Source organism: Lepisosteus oculatus, chromosome 27 (assembly GCF_040954835.1).
Source record: "Lepisosteus oculatus isolate fLepOcu1 chromosome 27, fLepOcu1.hap2, whole genome shotgun sequence".
Taxonomy (NCBI): domain Eukaryota; kingdom Metazoa; phylum Chordata; class Actinopteri; order Semionotiformes; family Lepisosteidae; genus Lepisosteus; species Lepisosteus oculatus.
The window spans coordinates 456,521-481,074 of record NC_090722.1 but is presented as its reverse complement, the minus strand read 5'-3'; the positions used below and the strand labels follow the sequence as shown (position 1 = coordinate 481,074).

The 24,554-nt window shown below is 37.6% G+C and overlaps 1 long non-coding RNA gene across 1 annotated transcript; it reads right to left on the bottom strand.

The window, feature by feature from the left end:
• Positions 1-333: 333 nt before the first annotated feature.
• Positions 334-24,201, bottom strand: LOC138225296 (uncharacterized). Its single transcript, XR_011183835.1, has 3 exons — positions 23,842-24,201; positions 3,670-3,838; positions 334-1,873 (listed from the first exon to the last, which is right to left on the bottom strand). It is a non-coding gene; the product is annotated as an uncharacterized lncRNA (long non-coding RNA).
• Between the last annotated feature and the right edge of the window lie 353 nt (positions 24,202-24,554).

Genomic DNA, 24,554 nt, shown 5'->3' with positions numbered 1-24,554 from the left:
TTATTTATTTTTTTCTGGGTGATCCTCCAAAAGACATGGTGGTTAATTTACAACTCTTAATTATACAGTATGATGCTTGTGCCTTGTACTGCTGTGATAGACTCCATGGCCTATTCCAGGAATAAGCAGCTTTCTGATAGTGTTTGTCAGTAAAGAAATGGAAATGGCAGACAGTAAAGGAAGCAGAAGCGATCAGAGACACAGAGCAAGAACACTATGTCACATAAAACCTTTAACCTTTAACTCCAGAGAGTTAAAGGTTAAAGGAGCAGATGTCTTCAGATTAGTAACAAATGAAGGGTTTCAAATAAAGGCAGTCATCTTGTTTATTTGTTTACAGGATCTTGTTGAACAAATTATGGCATAGTTGTTGTTTTTTTTTGTAGGATTCAACAGCGTTACTGAACACTTGGTACTGGACACATCTACTATACAGCTCACCATTAAAAGATATCATTCAGTTTTTTTTAAACATAGAAAGCAACCTTTATGCATTCAGGTCCAGCTTTCATTTTTGAGCCCCTGTTACAATGTTTTAATTCTGTAAGGAAGAATGTGTAAATGAGGCATGATACAGGTAAGTGGCTTTTGGGTGTGCAGAGTAATGGAACAATTATTTAAGTGAGACCCAACTAGCTGAGGATCTGAAGGGTATGCTCCAGGGGGCATGGCATTAAACTGAAGAAAGGAGTAACATACTTTTAATTTTTGAGAAATGTTTCTGTCTTGTAGCGAAGCCATTTTAGCTCATGAGGTCTGTATTTGTACCTGTCTCTAATGCTTAATTGTACTCCAAACTCCAAATCAGAACATGAAACATGGAAATTTGAAACCTGATTTTTCTTTGAAAATGTAAATAAGTTGAAGTTTTAATTAATTGTAGCAAAAAACATACAAATATATCTACAGAAGCATTCATCTGGGGTCATAAATCCACACTAATGGAGAAGTAGTATGTGTGTTTTTATTTTTATAGAAAATGGGACTTAGGACTAAGTCATCTTTTCTGTATATCACTGCACAATTTATTGATCCACATACAACACTAAGTAAAATCTTCAAAATAGTGAAATATTCCATTGAAGTGTCATGCAAAATAATTTGTTTCACTTGACATTGACACTTCTTTCACTTCATATGTAAGATAGATGGCAAGGAAGATGTAGCCTGACACATAGAGGAAAAAATGTCTTTATTCATAATGTCTTTTTGCATCATTATAACCTTGTCAGGACCTGATCATTTCTAGGATGAGGGACCTATAAGGAAAGCAAGGTTGTTGTTCTGAGTATTGGTTTTGGGGACCAGTAGGTTGCCCTCTTCTCTCTGGACCAGTATTTCTAAACCACAATTCCAGTAGGTGACTGGGACACTGTGCTCTTTTAGGTGTGATCCTTCAAAGGAAACGTTAAACTGAAGTCCTGACTACTTCATTAAAGACTCCATGAATACAAATTATTTATAACAGCTACTCTTAAAAATATTTAACAAGGCAGTATAATCTACATGACCTTAATTGAAGCCTTATAACCTTATAGTTAACTTAAGGTTTCTTAACAATTATTTGAAACTAAACTCTTTTTTAACATTAAAATAACACTGTTGCTCAAAAACAAACTTGAAAAAAACAAAATCAATCATGATACTGGAATGTTCTGTATGTGCGGAATTTTTAAACCCCAGCTGTTCGGCCTACCTCAGACCTTGGCCTTCTCTGTTGCTAGGGAACAGCTGCACTCAAGATGGCCTCCCTGTGTTTTGCCATTTTTCTCTGCAGAACAGGAATTTGGGAGCTAATTACAGATTTTGCCTCACAGCATCTGTCCTGTCACAGCAGTCCAGCTGAAACCTTCAGCCACAAGGGCTTTGAAACCTGAAGGAGAGAAACAATGAGGTCTGAACAACCTTGTCGTCTTGAGCTTAATTGAAAGAGCCATGTAGTGTAATTTATTAAATCTAAAAAGATACTGCTGCATCCTCATTGTTATTATCATTGGAAATATCAGTATTAGTTTAGGTTTTCCAATCACAGTAGCAACACTACTACTATATGTACACAACTGTAATATTAGCCAGACATTTATAATTTGGTGCATATTATTATTATTGGAATTAGGTTATTAATTTTCCTTTGTTTCGTAATATTAAAACTCTTTTAGTCTTGGCTGTCTTAATTGATATGTGAAATGTTGTTTACATCCAGAGTAAATGTATTTAAAGTGTGATGTGGTTATTAAATATGCCCATATGTTAGGCATGGCTAAAAAGCTTCACATACATTGAAATATGTATTTTATCTTTCCATTTCATCCTGTTTAGGGTCACAGGGGAACCAGAGCCTATCCTGGCAAGCAACAGGTACAAGTTGGGTACCCCAAAGAGGATATCAGTCCATTTCAGACACGCACACACAACAGGGCCAATTTCAAAACCAATTAACCTACTATTAGGTTTTGGAATGTGGAAGGAAACTAGAGCACCCAGAGGAAATCCATCTGAGCACAGGGAAAATCAACGAACAACACACAGAGGAAACCCCAGGTCTGGAATTGAACCTTGGACCCCAGCACTGTGAGTTAGCAAAGCTAACCACTACTCCACCAAGCAATTTTTGATTCTGTGAAATATATCAATATTCAAAATCAAGACTCAGACCAAGGTGGTCTATTCCTTTTTAAGGAAAGAGCAGAGACCTAGGATGTGAAGTCCATAGCAGGGAATATGTTGTAAAGAAAAAGTCATAACCTTTAATCTGAAACATACAAATGGCTTCTACCTATATTGAGTAGTAGTATCTGAGAGGATAGCAATTCTCTTTGACACCTCCATGTCTGAGGCAAAGAAGAAAATGTCAAAGATCAAAGGTTTGTGCATTTCTACTTTACTAGTAAAACACAGCTTCTTGACTGATAACTAGTAAACTGGACTGCTTACTAGTAATACCTATTAGGTATTACCTAATGCTTAATACATACCAAAAAAACATACAGTAGGATATATATTACCTATTAATTATTAAATATATTAAAGTACCTATCCCACCTTTATACAGTGATTGTACAACATAACTGGGATCTGCAACACTATTTTTACATTTCAGGGTTATAATTAATTGACAATGATCAATGCATTTCAAACCACAATGAAACTACAAAGTACAGTAATACAGTAACGTGTACAACCTCCAGTTCACATCACAAAACAGACAAAGTTTCAAAGAATGCGTAGTGCAATATTGCCATCGTTGTTTGCAATTCAGAACGAGGCAACATGATGTAGAAGAGGCCCTTTTATAGTGTAAAAATGCTTCAGAAAAAGTGAATTTTGCTACAATATTAATTTTAAATATTTTCATTAAACCAACATATACAAGGGGACATGTTTTTTAGATACTTAATCTAAGCATGGCAAAAAATGAAGTTATAAACCAGCGTAAATGCACTCATTCATTTTCAGGTTTTGCAAAAGTGCTCTATCATTGGTGTATCAGTGTATCATCTATACATTGGTGGTTATTTTATGGTAAATAACACCTAGAAGGAAAAAAAAATTCAGCTGCATTTCTGTTTTTGGAGGACTTGCTGTGCCACAGCCCAATGCCGTCTGATTTGATTGAGTGCAATTGAATTAAATTCAACATATCTACTTTGAGTAGTTAACACTACTTACTTGTTAACTCTGCATGCAGATTGTGTTGGAACATTTCTGGAGTGAAGGGTCTGCTGCACAACCTGTTCTTATTCGCTCATACAAGTTGCTGAATCTTGTTGAGAAACTTGTTGATGGGACCAACATCAGTGCCCATGTTTATTACCCATCTCTTGGCTAGCTGAATAACCTTTGAACAGGAAAACAGACTGAATTTCTGCTGATCTGATCTTCTCTTTTGTGTGAACACTATGTTCTGAACAGCTAAATGTTCGTGAGTAATATTTTAAACAGTGAGTTTAAAATATAAATGCAAACTGAGATACACAAAAAATGAACAAGGTTGTTAGAAGACCTTGTTCCTCATTTGCTTACAGTGACTAGTGAGCATTAAGGGTTCGCTGTCACATCACAATTCTCTTTAACTCCCGCTCTCACCCACAGTGAGACCAGCAGTTTGCAACATCATTGGAAGTATACAGTGCTTTCACAAAGCTAATGATTTTGCACCTAATTCGAAATTTGTAATCTTTTGTGATACCGTCAATTCATTTATTTTGTTACTAATGGAGCCTGCTAACAGCTTTTACATGCTGAACTGTGACCACCGTGCTTGCTTGATCACAGATGCTGCTCCCCCCCCCCCCCCCCCCCCTGTACTTACCCCAAAATGGTGAATATTTACCCAAATGGTGAATGTTTACACTAAACTCCTGATGACAAAGAAAGGTTTCTATTTCCTGGATTTACATTAAAGACAGGAGGGGGGGAACATATATATATATAAGTTCTGTAGGGTCATATCCCCTTTGAGCTATGATAGGTACTTTCTTGGTTTCTACAGTACCAAGATTTTATAACTGGTTTGAGAAATTGGGACTGCAGATCCTCTTTAAGAGCTTTTTTCATACTTTACATATGAAGAATGAACGTGTCTTACAAGTTTTGCTGAAAGATTCAGTACAATTGTGCTAAAATGAATTTATAATTGCAATTTGTATATATATATAATGCTTAATAATTAAAAATTATTAAAACTAAAATATAAACAAACTTAAAAAGAATTGCAATGTATTATTCCACTTGATTCACAATGAGCCCTTGCTCAGATGAGAGATTGTGACAGGGCCCAGATATGTGCTCTGAGAAAAGCAACAAATCACAGCTTTAGTGATTTGTTTTCCATTAGAAAAGGAAGTAAGTAAACAGCTGAGCTGCCAGACAGAAAGAAAGTGACTAGAGTTCTTTTTCTCAATATTTAAGTCTCAATGCATTTGATATTTTTTATTGGGATTAAAAATATTTGCGGCCTTAGAAACAGCAACAGTAATGAGAATAACCAGACTAGTCCCTCATTTAAAAGGAAATTCATTCAGTCTAAGTGAATTAAATCTTGTTAGTCTTGTTCAAGATGTTTCAAGAAACATCCATATTAGAACCTAAAACCAATTACTTATTTGCAATCAACCAAACATAATGGATCTAATGTCCTACTCTCACTGTGCTTAAGGATAAAATTGCACTAAGATAAAGGACAAGGATGAGGTTGTGTGCAGAGCCAGTGTGGGTAGTTTGGGAGCTATACATGGTTTGAAATGCACAAACTGATTTTGTTTGAGTGCAACAAAACACCCATTTTTTTAGACACAAAAATATATTTAAAGAAAATTACTCCAGTGTTTTATCAATTAAGAGGTGCATTTTATTTTCCCACATCAGATGTATAACAACAACACTAACTGAATGGATAATTCTCATTAATTATACACCAATATTTGGCTACACATAGATTGTAAAACTATTAGGAAAGTACAGACCTTAATCTGTCTACATTCAAACTATAATAAAATTAGCATGTCTGAGAAAAAGTCAACACAGCTGAACACTCTCTAGCCAAAATATTAGCAAACCCAAAGAGTAATAGATTCTGTCAGAGCACACTGTACATGGCTGGCTTAAGGAACATGAGACAGACTTTCATTATATCTGTTGGATGCTTTGGCAGCAGTGAAAGCTGCAGGACATTCTGATTAAGTCTCTACCAACTTTTCATACCAGCTTTGAACTGTTCTTACTGATTTCAAACTCTCTCATGTTAGGGTTCAGGCTTACTCTCGCAACAAGCCCTCTTGTTCAATCATGGAAGGCGTAGATCTTGCAAATGAAGATCATCCAATCAGACCCCTTACTCACTACCACACCTCCAACCCCATAATATACTTAAAGCACAGTTTACTCGTACTGCTTCGCTCAGTACTGTAACCTCTTGCCATGCATTTCTGGTTTAAATTCTGTGATTTCTCAGACCTTGGAGCTAGTTTACTTTTGGACCTTGATTCTGGATTACAGCTTGGCTTTGGCACTATTGATACTACAGCTTGAGTCTCCTGGCTTTCTTATTTTTAAGATAGCCCAGCATGGTTTTGCCCTTGTACTTTGGGTCATTGTCTTGATCAGTAAAATATAACTTCTACCATCATGTTTAACAGATAGTAGGAGTGATGTTGACTGAGTAATGCTCTACATTTGGTTTGCATCAAATGTTCCAGATTTGTCTGAGCATTAAATCTTTCGCAACATGCTTGAAGTGGAATGTTTAGTTCAGTTCTGCAAATCCTTATGCTGAAGGTGGTCCTAAAAGCAGAGTGGAATAAGATTGAACACAAGCCAAGTTCAAGCTGTTCTTGCTTACTTCAGAGACCCACATTGTTTGATAGTCCTAATATTCTGCCTAGAGAATGTAACAACCTATCCTGAGAACTGAAAACTGTTATCCACTCACTAACCATATGATAACTTTAAAGTGAAGCAAGAAGTCATTTATAAACAAAGTGTTTTGTAATGCACCCGTTATTGTCTGTATAGACTGTTGTCTATCTGTACAGACAAACTGACCTTTAGAACCATGGTGGTATACAGAATAAGAAGTATCTCCTCATTCAATACACAAACTAACACACAGTAATACTTTTACAAAGAAGCAACTAATAAGTTCAGGTAATTAATGGGCATAAGAAGTGTTGCAAGTTAAAGTCCTGTCTGCTCTCAGTTTGAAGAAGTCTAAACACAGCATGCTGGGGTACTATAACAAAGGTTTGCAAATAATGGAACAAGAGTGTCAAAAATATGGCCCACAGTTCAACTGCCAAATCCATTTGTTCAATGCATGTGGCAGCTGCAGTCAGAGCCATTACTAGGATTCAGTAAGCGCCTTGTATAAACATGAATAGCAACCATACGAAGCAGGCTGCCTTGGTAGTGTCATTGTATCAGTATTACATATACTGTACAGCAAACTCTGTGTGATATCCAATTGCAATTCCTCTGTTTGATGATGTCACAGATCTATTTTGACTGGGTCATGTCATTACAAGAAAACAGCGGGAAACAAAATGAAAGATCTGTGCACACATTTTCTCCAAATGCCTCCTCCAAATTCTGGAACAACCTTAGCAATTGAACCACTATTGGATTAATCAAAACTGTACCTAATGTTTTTTTTATGAATTCAAAAGGAGATTTATCAGGATAGTAATAAGGGCTTTGTTGTGTTATCATAAAAACGATCAAAATAAGTCTTGTGGTTAAGCAGAAGTGGAAAATGTGTCATAGCAATAGTTGTAACAGTGATTTAGTTACAAATTTATATCACTGACATCTTATAAATAGTATTGCACATTTCCAGTGTTTATTTTTTGTTGGTGTTTATTTTTAATTACCCTTTAACCCTGTTCCTTGATACTTCTGTTTCCCATTTTAAAAAGTCTGTTAAATACGATACAAGGCAAGCTGTTTCTCAATTATCACAAGCACTGTGTCAATGTTTATCAGTCCACCAAGCAGAGTTTACAGGTGCTGCTGATTTCTCATCAACAGAGCTAGTATAAAAAGCATTTCAATGCTGCAGTATAACAACTGATACACATACATATCAATTTCTCAGTTTTCAAATACAATGTGTTTCTCAAAAACTTCATAATGCAAGATTTTTCATAATAAAAATAAATTCTCATAACTTTAACTTCTTAAAGCAAATCACTATATATTTAAATTGCACACTTCTAACGGTTTTAATATTGGATAATTTCAGAAGACTTTTGATTAGGTATTTGTCATTCACTTTCATGAAGAAGGGTGAAAAGCATATAAATGAAGTAGATAAAGATTAATTAGAGGTTCACAGTTTTTTTCTTGTAGAAAAACATGCACAACAAATACTAATACTAAAAAGAAAACAGTTTCAATGTTGACAGCCAATTGCAAAAAGCTTACTCATTTTTATTAAATTGGATTTTCTTTTTCCATCTTGAACCTGACACCTGTGTGCATTGATCATTTTAAATAATTAATCCAAAACACACTCCCTCTCTTGCATGCACACTTGTACAAAATATTGCAATTCCTCCCCCAAGAGACAGCTCCAATTTCTTTATATAAGATCATGTGTTTCCTTGTCATTATGATTTTTTTTCCTCATTCCCCAGGCAGATAATGTTTTTTCCAGAGCAAAGCAAGAAATTAAAACTCAAATGAAGACATTCTATCCTTCTTGAGGGTGAGCTAATTATCTGGCCAAAGATGTCTTCTTATTTGTTGCTTTATCTATGCATTTCTATTTAAAGCTACAGCATACCCATATTGTGTCTCTATGTTGGCTGTGTCTCTATGTTGGCCCACCAGGTAGCTACATCTGTTCTGACCAAACTATCCTATTCTCCTCCCCAAATGTCTGGATGGCGCCCAGGCTGGGCACCATCTGAGTTGGATGCTGCATCACTGCCATGGATCCAAGAGGGACATCGTGGATATAGCTATCGAGGCGGAATTTACTGGTCTACAGAGATCTGCATGGAGTACTAACTCACAGAACACATGATGCATGGATGGATTAATACCCTCATCATTTCCTTTTTTTAATTAAATAATGTTAGCATGTCCAAAGGGATTGACTTTAGACCCCTAGAGGTTTTTCTTGCTAAGGAGTTTTTGATTCCTCTCCTCCGTTGTCTTCTGGTCTTCTGAAAGGCGCTATATAAAAATAAATTGTTGTTACTGTATAACATTGGTTATTGTTCTTATTTTCTGTATTGTCAATTGTATTGTTAAGCACCTTGGGGCAACCTTGTTGTGAAAGGCGCAATATAAAAATAAATTGTTGTTACTGTATAACATTGTTTATTGTTCTTATTTTCCATCACTTTCTGCAATGTGAAAGATCAACTGGTTATAAACCATTTTGAAAAAAATTGTTCCTGATTTTGAGTCTAACCCACCAAGCAATAGGTACAAGTCAAGATGCACACATATAGCAGTGAACACACAGACACAAACACGCACGCACTTACATCAGGGCCAATTTTCACAGAAGCCAGTTAGTCTACCAATGTGTCTTTGAACTGTGAGATGAAACCCACGCAAATACAGGGAGGTATTCCAGGGCCCCAGTTCTGCGTAATAGCAATGCTGTCCGCCAGGCCTTATGAGAGAGAGGGTCAACAGGGCCATTCGGCCCCGGGCCTCACCTCAGCTGAGGGTGCGTGGTCCTCCACTTTAACCCTTTGGCTGTGTTTCTCGACTTGAGTTGGATGTGGAACTTTTCACATATACTGCGATTCTCCACTAAAGTCCACAGCTGTGAAAAAAACTTCCCCTTTTCAGTGCTGAATCTACCATTCAAAATGCCCGCCTTAATCTTCACATCATGCCATTCTTTACATTCAAATATATTTTTACCCAATGCGGGGGCCTCACAATGTAAAATGGCCCGGGCTTCATCTGAGCTCTAGGAGGGCCTGCTGACCACTGTGCCATCCATCCCTATCATGTTTAAAGAAAACCTTTAGTATGATCTTGAAAATAAAAAATAAGACTTTATTTATATTCTCATCTATTTATAGACCTATGTTATTTCCAGCTTAATTGACATCCTTGTATTTTCATAGTTATGTTCCAAAAATTTTGATTTGGAAAATAAGCAATAATTTACTGTATGGGTGCCAATTTGTTGTTATTTTATGTCTTCCATCAGATGTGTCATGGGAAAGGTATCCATTTAGATTAGTGATTAGTGATTTAGATTAGTGCTTCTCTCAATTAAAGTTTACAATTACTTTATAACATTTACTGAAGCAAAAAATAAATATGTATATCAGACCGTGTAGTTCACACCCTACTAGAGTTTGCTAAGCAGCTGATAGATTATTTTTTCTCCAGTCTAAAATTGTAATATTTTTGTATCTGCAGTATGAAGTGTACTATAGAACAAAGATTGATGAGCCTTGGTTGAATTGGGGAGGCAAACAGCAAACAGCAATTTTCACCATAACCCAGATCATCTTTCTTGAGGCTGGAATCCACTCTTCCACAGAACACAACAATCTGAAATCAAAGTCACAGAATCAAACAATCTGTTGTTTACAGGTACAATAGTTCTCATGGTGTTCAGTAGCGGTAGAGACATTCCACTTTCCCGCCCACTCTGCTGTGAAGAAATTAAAGGATGCCTCCGACAAATGCTAATCTGCAACATTTGTTTATGTCCCTGGTCCTAGATTTTAGTGCTCATCTACAGCAAGGTGTTCATGACATATTATCAATTTAATTGGACCGATTTACAAACTTCACAAAGGCAACATCTGGATGGCAATAAAATTTAAGAGACAATCAATATGGTTTTAGAAAATAACTTAGAGATATAGTTCACTGAACAAGAAGGCATAGTAATGAACCAAAAATGTATGACATGTTTTCACATTTTCGGATGAAGCTTGATAAAGGTCATTAAAAAATTAATTATCAAAACATAGGCATCAGGCATGCAATGAAATGCAATGTATATTTATATTAAGAGCTGGTGAATGCTCGGGTAGCAGTAATATAATTAACGCAGTACTGTGGGTATCTGTAGTATATCATGGCTCTAATTTATATTATGTATTAATTTATACGATTATATGTAGTGTATATGATTTACAGTACAGGTCTATACTGGTGTAGTGAGAAAACCATTTTGTAGATAATATAGATAATACCTAATTACGGAGATTAGAAAAATTGTAAAAGATGCAAAACTTGGACATTCAAAATTATTTACTGTACATAAACATCACGATTGTAAAAACATCTGGCAGACTGCTTTTATTTTAAACACATGGAAATTATGCTTTAGATTTTGTACTGCTAGCACAAGAATGAATTAAAATATGGGAATGAGTTTGAAGTTTGAAGAATACGTTCTGTACTAAATATTATTAGCATAGAGAGGCCTCCCAAGATTAATAAACACCAGGGGGCTTTATGACATCTTACCAATTGCACTAAAGGAAACGAGATGTTACTCAAAAACCATTGACACAACACTTGCTTAAGACAGGTAGTACCCAGGGACTGAAGAGATGCTAATAGATACAGTAGATAGATAGGTAAATAGATAGACACTTTATTGATCCCTTGAGGGTAAATGATGTGTCCATGAAGTGGACACATCAGTGGAAGTGTAAGTGGAAGTCCATAATGAAGTGTCCATTCTTAAAAAGTTGGTGAAAACTGAATCAGGTAATTATAGACCAATAAATCTAACTTCTATTGCATGTAGGATCATGAAAAAATTCATTAGAACTAGTGGCACAGTGAGTAGCCTTGCTACCTTGTAGCACTGGAGCCCTGGGAGCCCTGTGTTTGCATGGATTTCTTCTGGATCCTGTTTTCTGCCCACAGTCCAAAGACATACTGGTTAATTGGCTTCTGAGGAAACTGTCTCTTGGTGTGAATGTGTGTCTGTGTCTGCCCTGCGATGGACTGGCATCCTCACAAGGGTGTACTCCACCTTACACCTGATGCTTGCTGGGATAGGCTCTGGGACCCCTACGACCCTGTATTGGATAAAGTGTTTAGAAAAAGGGCGAATGGATATGTCTCTAATTTTTAATTTAATTTTTAGTAATTTTCATAAGTATACACCACTACCAGATACTGTATTTACAGTGTAATGTAAATACACAGACTGTATTTAGCTAAAACTCTTTGTTGTCAAGACACATTGTGAAGTTGCTTACATTTTTTTTTAAATAGGTTGACAAGATTCCAGAGAATCAACTTTATTTGCATTTTAATGAACCTTAATGTAATTCCAAGGACAGGATGGGTTAATACATATTTAATTGATTTTATGGCCATTCATCATTATATGTTGTAGCTATTACAACACTTTTGCTTCTATTACACTGCAGGGTGTAGGACTATTTTATATATTTTCACATGGGAGAGTGCAAGTGTTATTTATATTCACTTTTTGCATAAACTTAACTGTACCATATAAACCAGTATGGGGTACACTTGTTTAAAAAATGTGTTAGTGTAGTAATTTTAGATAATTTTGATCACATTTTGCCTGCTGCTTCTTTATATTTTGCTGTGTTTTTTTAATCTTTTAAATTCTTTTGTATATATACACTTACCTATTTTTATTTATCTTTTGTTTTATTTCATTAGTTGGTTTCTGTCTGTTGCATGTGTTTCAATTTTAACTTTTTACAAACAGCTCAAGATTTCAAGTTTAAGTTCACGTTTATTTTTCATTCCAGCCATATACAAGTATACTGTACAGTGGAACAAAATATCCTTCCTCCTGGTCCACAGTGCAAATACAGATGGGACAGACAGGAGACTGACATAGACATTGTAGAAAGAATACACATAGTGCTAAGGGCAGATAGTGCAATTTACAAGGTAAATACATATTACAATATACACAAAACACTGGGGGTATTTAAACCCTGTTTCTGGAATTGGAGTGGGTGCAAGTAGATTCCAGGGTGTTGAGGAGCCCGTACAGTCTGGGGAAAGGAGCTATTCCAGAGTCTGGTGGAGCTGGCCCGTACCCGGTGATATCTTTTCTCAGATGGTAGGTGGGCAAAGAGTTTATGGGAGTGGTGGGAGGGGTCATCTACTATACTGGAGTCCCTGTGTAAGCAGCGTTTGTGATAGTTGACAGAAATGGAAGGGAGGGAGGCACCAATGATGTTTCCACAATTCTTTGCAGGGTCTTGCGGTCTGAAGCATTGCAATTCCCAAACCAAACAGTGATACAGCTGGTGAAGGTGCTCTCAATGGTTCTTCTGTAGAAGGAGGTAAGAATGGGGGAGGAAGGTTTGTCCTCCTCAATTGCCGCAGGAAATAGAGACACTGCTGTGCTTTCTTGGCTAGGGAGGTGGTATTGAGGAACCAAGTGAGGTCATCTGTAATGTGTACACCAAGAAACTTGGTGCTTCTAGCTGTCTCCACAAGGGGCCCTCCTCAAGTCAATTATAATCTCTTTTGTTTTGTTTACATTAAGAGATAGGTTGTTGTTTGTGCACCAGTCCACTAGTTGCTCCACATCCTCTCTGTATGGTGACTCATTGTTGCTAATGAGGCCCACCACTGTCATGTCATCGGCAAACTTGATGATGCAGTTTGAACTGGGCATTACAGTCATGAGTCATCAGTGTGAACAGCAGTGGGCTGAGCACACAGCCCTGGGGGGTTCCGGTGCTCATTATGATGGTGCTGAAGATGTTATTGCCGATCCGTACTGTCTGAGGTCTCTCGGTCAGAAAGTCCAGAATACAGTTACAGAGGGAGGTATTAAAGTTAGCAAGCTCAATTTTTCTGTCAGCTTCTGGGGATGATTGTAATTAATGCTGAACTGAAGTCAATGAAAAGCATTCTTACATAGGAGTCTTTCTTATCCAGGTGGGACAGGGCCAGGTGAAGGGAAGGAGATACAGCATCATCAGTAGACCGGTTGGGGTGGTATGCAAACTCAAGGGGGTCCAGAGGGGTAGGGAGTCTGGACTTTATGTGGCCCGTGACTAGCCTCTCGAAGCACTTCCTGATAATTGGTGTGAGTGCCACGGGGCAATAGTCATTGAGTCAGGACATGGCTGACTATTTTGGCACTGGTGTAAGAGAGGTGGATTTGAAGCATACGGGATGACCACCTGGCACAAGAAGATATTAAAAATATCTGTGAGGACGTCGGCTAGCTGTTCTGCACATTACTTGAGCACGCAACCAGGTATGTTATCGGATCCAGCAGCCTTACACGGATTAACTTTGGCTAGTGTCCTCCTTACATCAGCTGCAGATAGGCAAAACACCTGATCGTTGGGAGGAAGTGTGGTTTTCCTCGCAGGCACAAGGTTCATTGCTTCAGATCATGCATAGAAGTTGTTGAGCACATCTGGGAGGGAGGCATCACCGTCACTGACATGTGGGATAGTCGTTCAATCAGTAATGGCCTGGATGCCCTGCCACATGCGCTGTGTGTCTCTGGTGTCCAGGAAGTGGCAATGAATTTTACGTGCATAGGTGCACTTTGCCTCCCTGATGGCACAGGACAGGTCGGCCCTAGCAGTCCTGAGGGCTGCCTTGTTGCCTGATCTGAATGCAGCATTACGGGTTCTTAGCAGTGTATGGACCTCTGCAGTCAGCCGTGGCTTCTGGTTGGCCCGTGTGATGGTGGATTTGGAGACAGTAACATCATCTATAGACTTACTGATGTAGCCAGTCACAGATGCTGCATGCCCTTCTAAGTTGATGAGGTGCAAATAGGTAGAATGCACATATTCCAGTCTGTGTACTCAAAACAGTCCTGTAATGCTGAGATGGCTCGAGCTGGCCATACTCTGATCTGTTTCAGAACTGGTTTGGCACGTTTGAGCAGCTATGCTGTTTGCTGGGATTAACACAACAGAGATGTGGTCAGAGTAGCCCAGGTGGGGGCGGGGAACAGCCTTGTATGCGTCACGGATGTTTGTATTAGCTAAGTGTAGTGTGTTCACACCTCTTGTTGTTAACACACATTGATAAAAAGTTAACATATTGATAAAATTTAGGGAGAACTGACTTAAGAGCCACGTGATTGAAGTCGCCGATGATGAGCAGTTTGCAGATCGCTGATGGCCCCGTAAAGGACTCTCAGCACCTCTTTGGAGTCAGTGCTGGGCGGGATGTACACAGCCACAATAACAACTGTAGTAAATTCCCTTGGTAAATATTAGGGCTGACACTTAACCATAATACATTCCACTAGTGGTGAGCAGTAACTAGAGACTACTGCAGCATTTCCGCACCCTTTTTTGTTTATATAAACACGCAAAACCACCTCTGCGAGACTTGCCGGTCTCTGAAGCTTGAGAACCCGTCTCTGAAACTTTCCCTTGTTGCTGTGTTCTAGCACTGCTATGGACTCCAACTACTAAATTGCTCATCAGCTGTGAAGTAACACCTGGACATCTACCACGGCTGTGTTGAAGTTCTTCTTCCCCCAGCTCCCGCGATTTAACCTACACTTCTCCTCCGGGCCTGCAGTCGCTCAAGGATCTGGACTGTCTTGTACGTACAAGGTACAGAACCTACATATAGGTGTCCAGGGGAGGGGGAGGAGTAAACGATCTGTGGCACCTTGCTGTATTCCAAACATCTGTTCGGATCAGCATAACCACAGATACGGCAAGCCGGCGTACATTGCAGAATAAATGCTAGTGAGTTGTCACCCATATCTGAGTTCCTGCATTGTCTGAGGAGTCCTTTCTTGTTCCAGTAAATCAATGTGCCATTAAATTTGCACCCATAAACACCCACTCTCTAATTCGGAAGACTGAAACGCTAATGATTTTATCGATAGATATGTTGACATTCAGTGCATAACTAAGACCTGGCAACAACCAAATGAGTTTATTTTATTGAATAAAACGGTCCCTCCTGGTTTTAATTCAGTACGGAAACCACGTTCTGTTGGTTACAGTGGTCATTTGGCTGTAGTCTACAGGCAGGATATAAACCTTGTACTCTTCTGTCACACTCAATCAATAATAATATTAAACTTTAATTTTGTATAGCGCCTTTAATGGTGTCATCTCAAAGCCCTTTAAGGAATGACAACAAAAAACAATTAAAATACACAATGAGAGAAGATAGTAGATGGGGGTACAGAATATGGTAGGAGTAAAGCAGTATACACAGTAACAGAACCAGTTAAGGCCCTTCTAAAAAAGAAGGTTTTGAAACAAGATTTGAAAGTGCTCAGGGTAGGTGACTCTCTGATATCCTTAAGGATAGAGTTCCAGAGCTTTAGGGCACAGCAGGAGAAGGCCTGTCACCCATAGAGTGTAGATGGGCTTAAGGAACAAGGTTTTTTGAGGTTATCCCAACAAAGCTAGAACATTCTTAGCTAAATTAGAAGACATTAAGTCAATATGTATATTAATCATATTATTCTCCAAGAATAAGGATCCTCCTTAAATATGACAAAATGAAAGTAAATCAGCAAACCCACCTTCATTAGGCTTTGGGGGGTTTATAGCAATGATAATAGATTGTTGAGATACAAGTCCTGCCCTGTCTTTGTATCTGAACTATCTGAACTACTGACAACACTAAGTACTATGACATTTCCAGTATTAATGATTGGTGATTTTAATATTAATATTAACTCCTTGGACTGTAAATTTGCTTCTGATTTTTTATCCACCTTGAACAGCTTTGATCTCACTGAACTGGTACATTTTCTCACCTACAGTATGTCTATGGTCACACCCTTGATCTTATTTGTGCTTCTGGCCAGAATGTTTCTAAAACTGCAATATTTTCTGATCATAAAGCTGAGTTATTTGATGTCTATATCCTTTTTTCCTCAGTGAAATATAAACTCACAATCTGTTTTAGAAATCTTAAATCTGTGAACTACTCTGATTTCTCTAATGCTGTACTTAGTTCTTCCTTTTTTTAAGATTTGTCATCTACGACAACTGACCTACTCAATAATCTAAACACTGCGTTGAATAGTACTTTGGATAAACTCGCACCCCTTAAAACTCGCTCAGTTTTCTTCAAGCACTCCTTTCCATGGTATACACCTGGAATACATTTCACAATCTGAAACTAGCTGGCCCAGTGGTTCACATCATGGCTCATAATGAACAACTGCAAGTCTGTAGAGCTACTGCAGCTTCTGCCAGATCCTCCTATATCTCTGATACAATTAACTTAGGACTAGGAAATCATAAAGTGCTCTTCTATGTTATTAACAAGCTCACTAAACCCACTGACAACTCTCCTCTTTCTTCCATTGCTGATGTCTGTCTTAAGTTTTTGCAATTCTTTTCATCAAATATTGAAGCTGCAAATCAACAATTATCTGAATCAAGCCTCAGCCTTGCAACAAATTCAAGCCCTGGATTTTCCACTGATTTTCCCTCTGTACAAGAGTTTTCTGAATTTAGCTAAGTTAAATCAGATCAACTTCCAAAAAATATTAACAGCTGTAAAATAACTTCATGTTGCCTAGATCCCACCCCCAGCTCTTTATTGAAAGCTTTCCTCCCGGACATCTGCCTGTAAATCGTCAATATTATCAACAGCTCTCTTTCCCCGAGTGTGGTTCATACTGCCATCAATTCTATACTGAAAAAAAAAATAGATTCTGATATAATGATGAACTACAGACCTGTCTCTAATTTACCATTTCTATCTCAGGTTTTAGAATGTGTGATTGTACATCAATTACAGGTTCACATAATAGCTAATGACTTGTTGGAGCCATTTCAGTCTGGCTTTCACTCAAAACATAGCACTGAGACTGCTCTTGTCAGGGTTGTGAATGATTTATTTATTGCATCTGACTCGGGGGGATATAAGTATCCTTATGCTCCTTGATCTTAGTCCTGCTTTTCATACAGTAAATCATTCAGTGTTGCTCAGTCGCTTGCAGACGTTCTTGTCTATCAGTGGTACTTTCTTTAACTGTTTCTGCTCTTATCTGACTAGCAGGCATCTTATTTTCCCCCTTAATAAATCTCCCTTAGTAAATCATAAATCTCCAATGGCCCCAGTCAGTCACAGTGTGCCACAGGGTTATATCTTGGGCCCTTTGCTTTTTATCTATATGCTTCCTCTCGGTCAGATTATATGCAAACATGGTCTTCAGTTTGACATATAACACTTTACATTAAAAATGTCTCCCCCCTCTGGCTCCCACTTCCATCACTTATCTCTTGTTTGAGTGACATCAAGCACTGTTTGACATGAAATTACCTGAAGCTAAATAGTGATAAAACACCGGTGTAGTTAAGAATCTGGGAGTCACCCTTTTTTTCCTGTCTTTTAAGCCACATGTGAAATGTGACTTTTTTCACAGTAGAAGTATTGCCACATTAGACAATTTCTATCAAGTGAGTGCCTGATTCGTGCATTTGTAGCATCAAGGCTTTCTACAACTCTTTACTCTATGGGCTCTCTAACTGTCTTTTTACCAATTTTCAATATGTCAGAATTCTACAGCTAGACTACTAACACACTAGACCCTGGCAGCATATCATTCCTACACTTAAGTCTCCAAATTAGTTACCTATAAAGCCCCCTATTCAATATAAACTGTTGTTGCTGACTTTCAAGATTCTAAATAATCTAGCTCCATTATACATCTCTGAACTCCTCCATGTTTACACTCACTCCTATAGCCTCTATTCAGCTGAGGCTGGTCCTCTACTCACTGTTTCCAGGACTAAATCTTGGACTTTTGGTCACTGCTCCTGTGTTATGGAATGATGTTCCTCAGACTGTATGAGAGGCAAAGTCTTTGACTTTCTTGAAATCCAAAATCAAAACTTACCTTTTTACCAGAGCCTGTGCCTGATTGCCCTACATTCTACCGCATAAACCTGAATGCCCTTGTTTATTTTTTCTCTTTTACTTTTTATTGTACCTTTATTTGCCTTTTTCTTTAGATCTTCACTGGGTCCCACGTGAGAAAGAATCCCAGCAGTCAATCCCCAAGATTAAACCTTAAAAACCGACCTGACAATTGCAAATTCCTCAATGATTGTGGTTTTCCATTGTATTAGACCAAACATCTTCCAGTAAACAGGAATAGGGTTTATGAAAGACGGATGTGTTAAAAGTTAATCTGGTCTGGTGCTAACAAAGAGTAAAAAAAAGGAATCCGAATGATCTAATCTGTTCATCCTTAAACTTAAACCTGGTGAAAAACTTGCACTGACCCACAGTGTCCTGCAGTTACAATGTCTTATGGGCAAAAGCAACCAACATGCACTGACCTCCTGCAGAAGACATATAGAATATGGGACAGGAAATCAGTCACTGTGAGGACAAAAATTGCTTGAATTAAATAAATCCATCCCTCTATCTATTGTCAGCAAGATGTTTTTCCTGTGAGTGTCATGGAAAGTTAAAGCTCATGCCAGAAGCATACAGGTACAGTAGGTGTCAAGGCACTACTGAGAACACATTACAAGATCCTATATATTTCTATGCTGTGTACTGTACATTGGCTCTAATCAGTAGAATATTCAGATAGTAATTACAGTACCTGTAATCACTATTTACAACAATAGAAATACTGTATGTATATTTTTCCTTCCTTTCCTATGAGTGCAGTTACCCAGCAATATTGTCAATATTAATCATTGTTTAAATGGAAGGCTTTAAGGCTTGATGAAATTGTATTACTAATTTTTTTGCTGAAAGAATCATTTTTTACATACAGACAGATTTTAGCAGCAAAATATCAATCCTTTAAAGCAGACTAGATTAAGCAACTGCCGATGCTTAAATTTCTCAGACAATTGGTTAATTATAAAGTATATTAGACAATAAGTTAATTATAGAGTATATCAGACAATAAGTTAATTTTAAAGTATATGTTATATAGGCAATTATATAGGCAAGTATATGCCTACTATATATATAGGCAACTGTAAAGTATAATGTTGTATCAGAAACAATTGCATAAACAGCCAATTTAAAATTTACCTTAGTTAAGCTTGGAGTTTCAGATTTTGTTATGACAAAAGGTGTAATGAGGTATTTCTTTTACAGCTTCTACAACACAAAAACAAACCACATGAACAAAGTAATTCCTTGTTTCACCACACCCTGCTTCTGTAAAAATATATTATGCCAAAAGGTATAGAAAGTAATTTTCGTATGTACTTTTCAAATGAAAAAAAATTGTCAGGGTGTTATGGTATTACAGTATCACTTAGAAGTGAATCACTGTGGTCAACTGGCTGTATAATTGCAGTATTGGGGGTTTCCTTAATTGCTCAACCAGCACAGTTTTTCTCAATTTCACTTCACATATGGCATGGCTCTTTCATGCCACCAGGTTCTCCGAGTAAAGTTGTTTTAATATGAGGTTTTTATAGATGACATTCAATTGTAATTAATCAGAAGAGAACAACAAAGGAGATGCCAATGATGAGACACATTTGGTCTTTGCCTATGCACTAAATTGCTGAGTTTCTAATGCTCATAAACTGTTTTTATAAAAAGTTAAACTAGTTAACCTGATCACCCTTTTTTTTTCCTTTGTCAAAGTAGCATAGCCTGCATTTAATTCTGCTTTTAATTTAATTTCTGAAGTGCAGAACTGTTTGAGGGTTGTGTAAAGTTAGGTGGGATTAACCCATGTCAGTGAAGCCAGCTCTATTCCAGGTGATACTGCCTCTACTGCTTGTCATGATGAAGTTTGCGGCATGTCTAATGATGACACGCTCTGCGGGGAAAGTATGTCTGGGCATCTCACTCTGTCCTGCCATTACTCTGTGGGCCATATGTTACTGTATGGAATCTGTAACAGAGACATTTAAAGATTTGGGAACTTGTATAAAACAATCTAGCAAACCCCATTCCAGTATGGGCTTGATTACTTTAGCTAATTTGAAAAGCAAAGGGGTTTACAACTGATGGTGATGTCATTTGGAATTAGATATTTAAAATAGATTTGAAATTGGAATAGATATTAGAAACATTGACAGTCCCTAAATAATAAAAAGGTTTAGCATTTTCCACATTTCTGCCTCATTACAATTAATATTATCACCCTTCAGCCTAAAGCCCAAGGCGAAACCTCAAGATATGGAGGTGTTATGGTGTCCTCTATTTTGTGGTTGGTGTTGTGCCAAGGTTCTCCTATCCTTGTATCAAGGTCAGTGATTTTAAGAAGGCAAGGCTGTGAAAATGTCCCAATGGTTTCAGATGCCTTTTTGCAGGTGCATATCATTTATTTCTGTTTTGATGTTTATTTTTGCATCAATGCCAGTTATTTTAGTCCCACAGAGCTCAAGGGCAAGGTGCAATCATCTCAAAACATATAAAGTAGTGTTATTCTGAATAATTGAGCAGCTAATTGGCAAAGTTAAGTAATTAATTTAAGTACTGTAATTACTGAATGTATTCATTTAGATATTATTTTAATCAAACATCGGAATATCTTTACTTTACAAGGAGTTGCCTGAATTAAATAAATCAATCCCTTTATTATCAGTAAGATGTTTTTCCTGTGAGTGTCATGGAAAGTTAAAGCTCATGCCAGAAGCATGCAGTAGGTTTCAAGGCACTATACTGCATATATATATATTGGCTCTAATCAGTAATATTTGGAATGTAATCACTATTTACAACAATATAAATACTGTACAGTATGTACACTCATTTACTTCTTCAGGAAACAATGTTTTAAACAATGTATGTATATTTTTTCCCTTCCTTTTCTATAGTTGACTTGACTTGAACTTTATTGCCATGTAACCGGTACTGGTACAATGGAATTCTTACTTACAGAAGTATCTCGATTGTAAAACAAGTGTAAAAAACAAAACAAAGTGCAAACAGTGCATCAAGACAATGTACAAACAAACAATAGACAATGTGCAAGTAAACATGTAGACAGTTTGAATGTAAACAATACAGATGTGTAAACAATGACTGGAGATGTGCAATAGATAAGAAATCATAAAGAGGTAGATGGTGATGGTGTAGGTATGGTCCGAGGGGGATGGCTAAATGTGTTCACCAGTCTCACTGCTTGTGGATAGAAGCTATTGAAGAAGTGTCCGTATGCTCTTATATCTCTTGCCTGAGGGCAGTGGGGTGAAGAGCTCATGCCCGGGGTGGTGACTGTCCTCTGTGATGGCCAGAATTCTACCACGGCAGCGGTCCTCATAGAGCTGTTTAATCTCGGTGAGACCGCAGCCGATGATCTTCTGGGCCATATTGACCATTCTCTGCAGTGCCTTTCTTTCTCGCAAAGAGGTGTTGCCATACCACACGGTGATCCCGTTGGTGAGGACGCTCTCGATGGTGCAGCGGTAGAAGTTCACCAACACATGTATTGGCATCCCCCATCGCTTGTATGTGTATGGCCTGTGTCTCCGAAAGTCCACTATTAGCTCTTTCGTTTTCTTTATGTTCAAGTCCAGGTTATTGCTATGACACCACCTAAGCAGCTGTACAACTTCATCCCTGTAAGTGGACTCGTCATCATCACTGATCAGTCCTATTATAGTGGTGTCATCTGCAAACTTAATGATGTGGTTGTTGCTGTGTCTTGCTGTGCAGTCGTGAGTAAATAGGGAGTACAACCTTGGACTCAGACAGCAGCTTTGTGGGGTATATTAGTCATATATTAGTATATTAACAAATTGTTTGAATTACGATGAAACTGTTTCACATTCTAAAATAAGTTTTTAGAAAGACAAATTAGAAGAAACACAAATACTTTGTAGTAATAAGAAGTCTTAATAATTTAGCGCAATTGAATGATTGTGTAAAGTTTACATGGCCTGGTGGACAGACTTACAGTTTAAGAAACATGCCAAAAAATAACTAAAGTCCCTATTTAACTATAGTTAAATATTCCTGAATTCAGAGTGAAAAAGGTGTTTTCCCTGTCCTTTTAAACTCAAAGTCAATTGACCTAATTGTCAAGTGATTTAATTAACTAATCATTTTTTAATCTGCATACTAAATTCTACAATTACATGGAATTATTTTTCTAAGATTACAGTACTTCTACCCTAAATAGAAGTACTGAAATCTACCATACCCTAAAAGTGTTTTCTTTCTTCTTTTTTCAGCATGGAATAAACCTATTACTTGTTCCTTTATACCCTAAATAAATTCTGTCAAAGGTTTATTATTTTTTATGAAGCAGTAGCAAACCTTCATTTCTTTGAATAATAATGAAAATGCTATGTATAATCAAAGTAAAATAAGCAACAAGATTTTGCTTTCTTAAATATTGTTTATTTTAATGGTGTCTATAGTTTTCATTAGACTCCAAACTGATGTGTAATATGTGTAAATAGAAAATATTATTTGAAAAACAATAACATTTATAGCATGAAAGAGTTCTGGAAGGTGCTTGTTGGCATTTGCAAATTTGATGCTCTATGTTTCATCTTCTTAAAATACCAACCTCTCAGTATCCAAGTTTACTCTGTATTATTGCTTCTGGTAGCTCTGCTTTCTCAGAACAAGGGAAGTGCACCCAAATAACAGGATAACTATGATATCTTGAGCAAATACCCAGACTGAGTTTCAGAAGCTCAGCAGCTATAGATTGATCTAGGAGGTCAATTATAAGCCTGGGTAGTGTTACAGAATACTGTATTGCCCCCATTAGATTGTTTTTTTTTCTGAGGTGGAACAGATGTGTGGACTGTCTTCATGCAAATGAGATGAGACTGGAGCTGCTTTTCTGATGTGATTGTGTGTATTAGTTAATTCTGGTCTGTCGGTAGGATGTCTTATATTAATTGCAGATGCCTGGTTAGATAGGATTCATAAGATGCTGGAGAAAAAGAACAATTTAAATTGTTGGCCAAAATAGGCAATTTTGGTTATTCTAGTTCCCAAGCGCTTTTTGAACACTCCTCTCAAAGTGCTTTTTTCATGATAATAGTATAAATGACAAAGTATCACTGTATATCTCTGCAAACATCACCAGTTTTGAGCTCTAATGCTTTGAGGTGGCATGATAAAATGACCATGAAATATGTCTGGTACCCATGTTGTGTAAAAAATTGTTTACAATGCAATGTAATCAATGACAGTTTACCAATCATAAAAATTGTGACTCCCATCAGACAATTATACAATGTTAAAATATTAAAAAACTTCTTGCTGTATTTCACAATCACAATCACACTGTAGTAAACAGCAAAATCGAATTTAAAATCAAATAATTGGAATAAAATGCTATTTTTAGGAATGGATAAAAAAATCCATAGAACATAAATTTGAGATAAAAAAAAGTTTACGTGTGAAGTCTATTCAACAATTTATATAGCAGCACATAAAATCTAGTACAATACTGTACTCAGTAGGTATACAATAAAAATCACTTACCGCATACAGATCACTCACTGTGGTGTGCTCTGCTGGATTTCGTTAACACACAAAAATGGGGTTTGAATTGAAAGAACAGCGCTAGCCAAACTCCAGACCTCTCTCAATTGTACTCTTAAATAAAGAAAATAAAAAGAAAAAAGTGCCATTGATGCAGACTTCCGAACCCTTTAATAGGGGTGCAGGGAGAAAGGGGCAGAGGATAGGGTCAGGATGGGGGGGGCGCGGGCGACCTGCTCTTCCATTTTTTTGCCCTCAACTAAGGTGCCAGCAGCCCTGGCTGTGAGGGACTGGGCAAGCCCCAGGCTGCTGCGGCCTCTGTGCGATCTGACAGCACAACTTGCCTCCGTGGGCAGTGTTGGTGACGGACTGGATGATTTGGCAGGCACAGGTTGTGGTTTTAGCCAGTGCTAACAGACACACAAAAATGCACACGCATACACACACAGGTGCTGTCCAAGGCACTTGTGTACCAATGATGTCATCGAAAACTGAAATCCTTTCAACATAAAAGTCCTGCCTCCAAACCCACCCCACACCCTCCTCAATTGCTGCCCCACCCCCTCTGCACACATACACACAAATCTCTTTCAGCGTCTTCTGATTTACTAAGCTGTCATTGGCTCATTGAGTCACGTAGTTCATAAAGAAAACCATCCATGAATTTCAAAAGAAAAAGAAAAGAAAGAAGCTGTCAATTTACACTTTTCTTT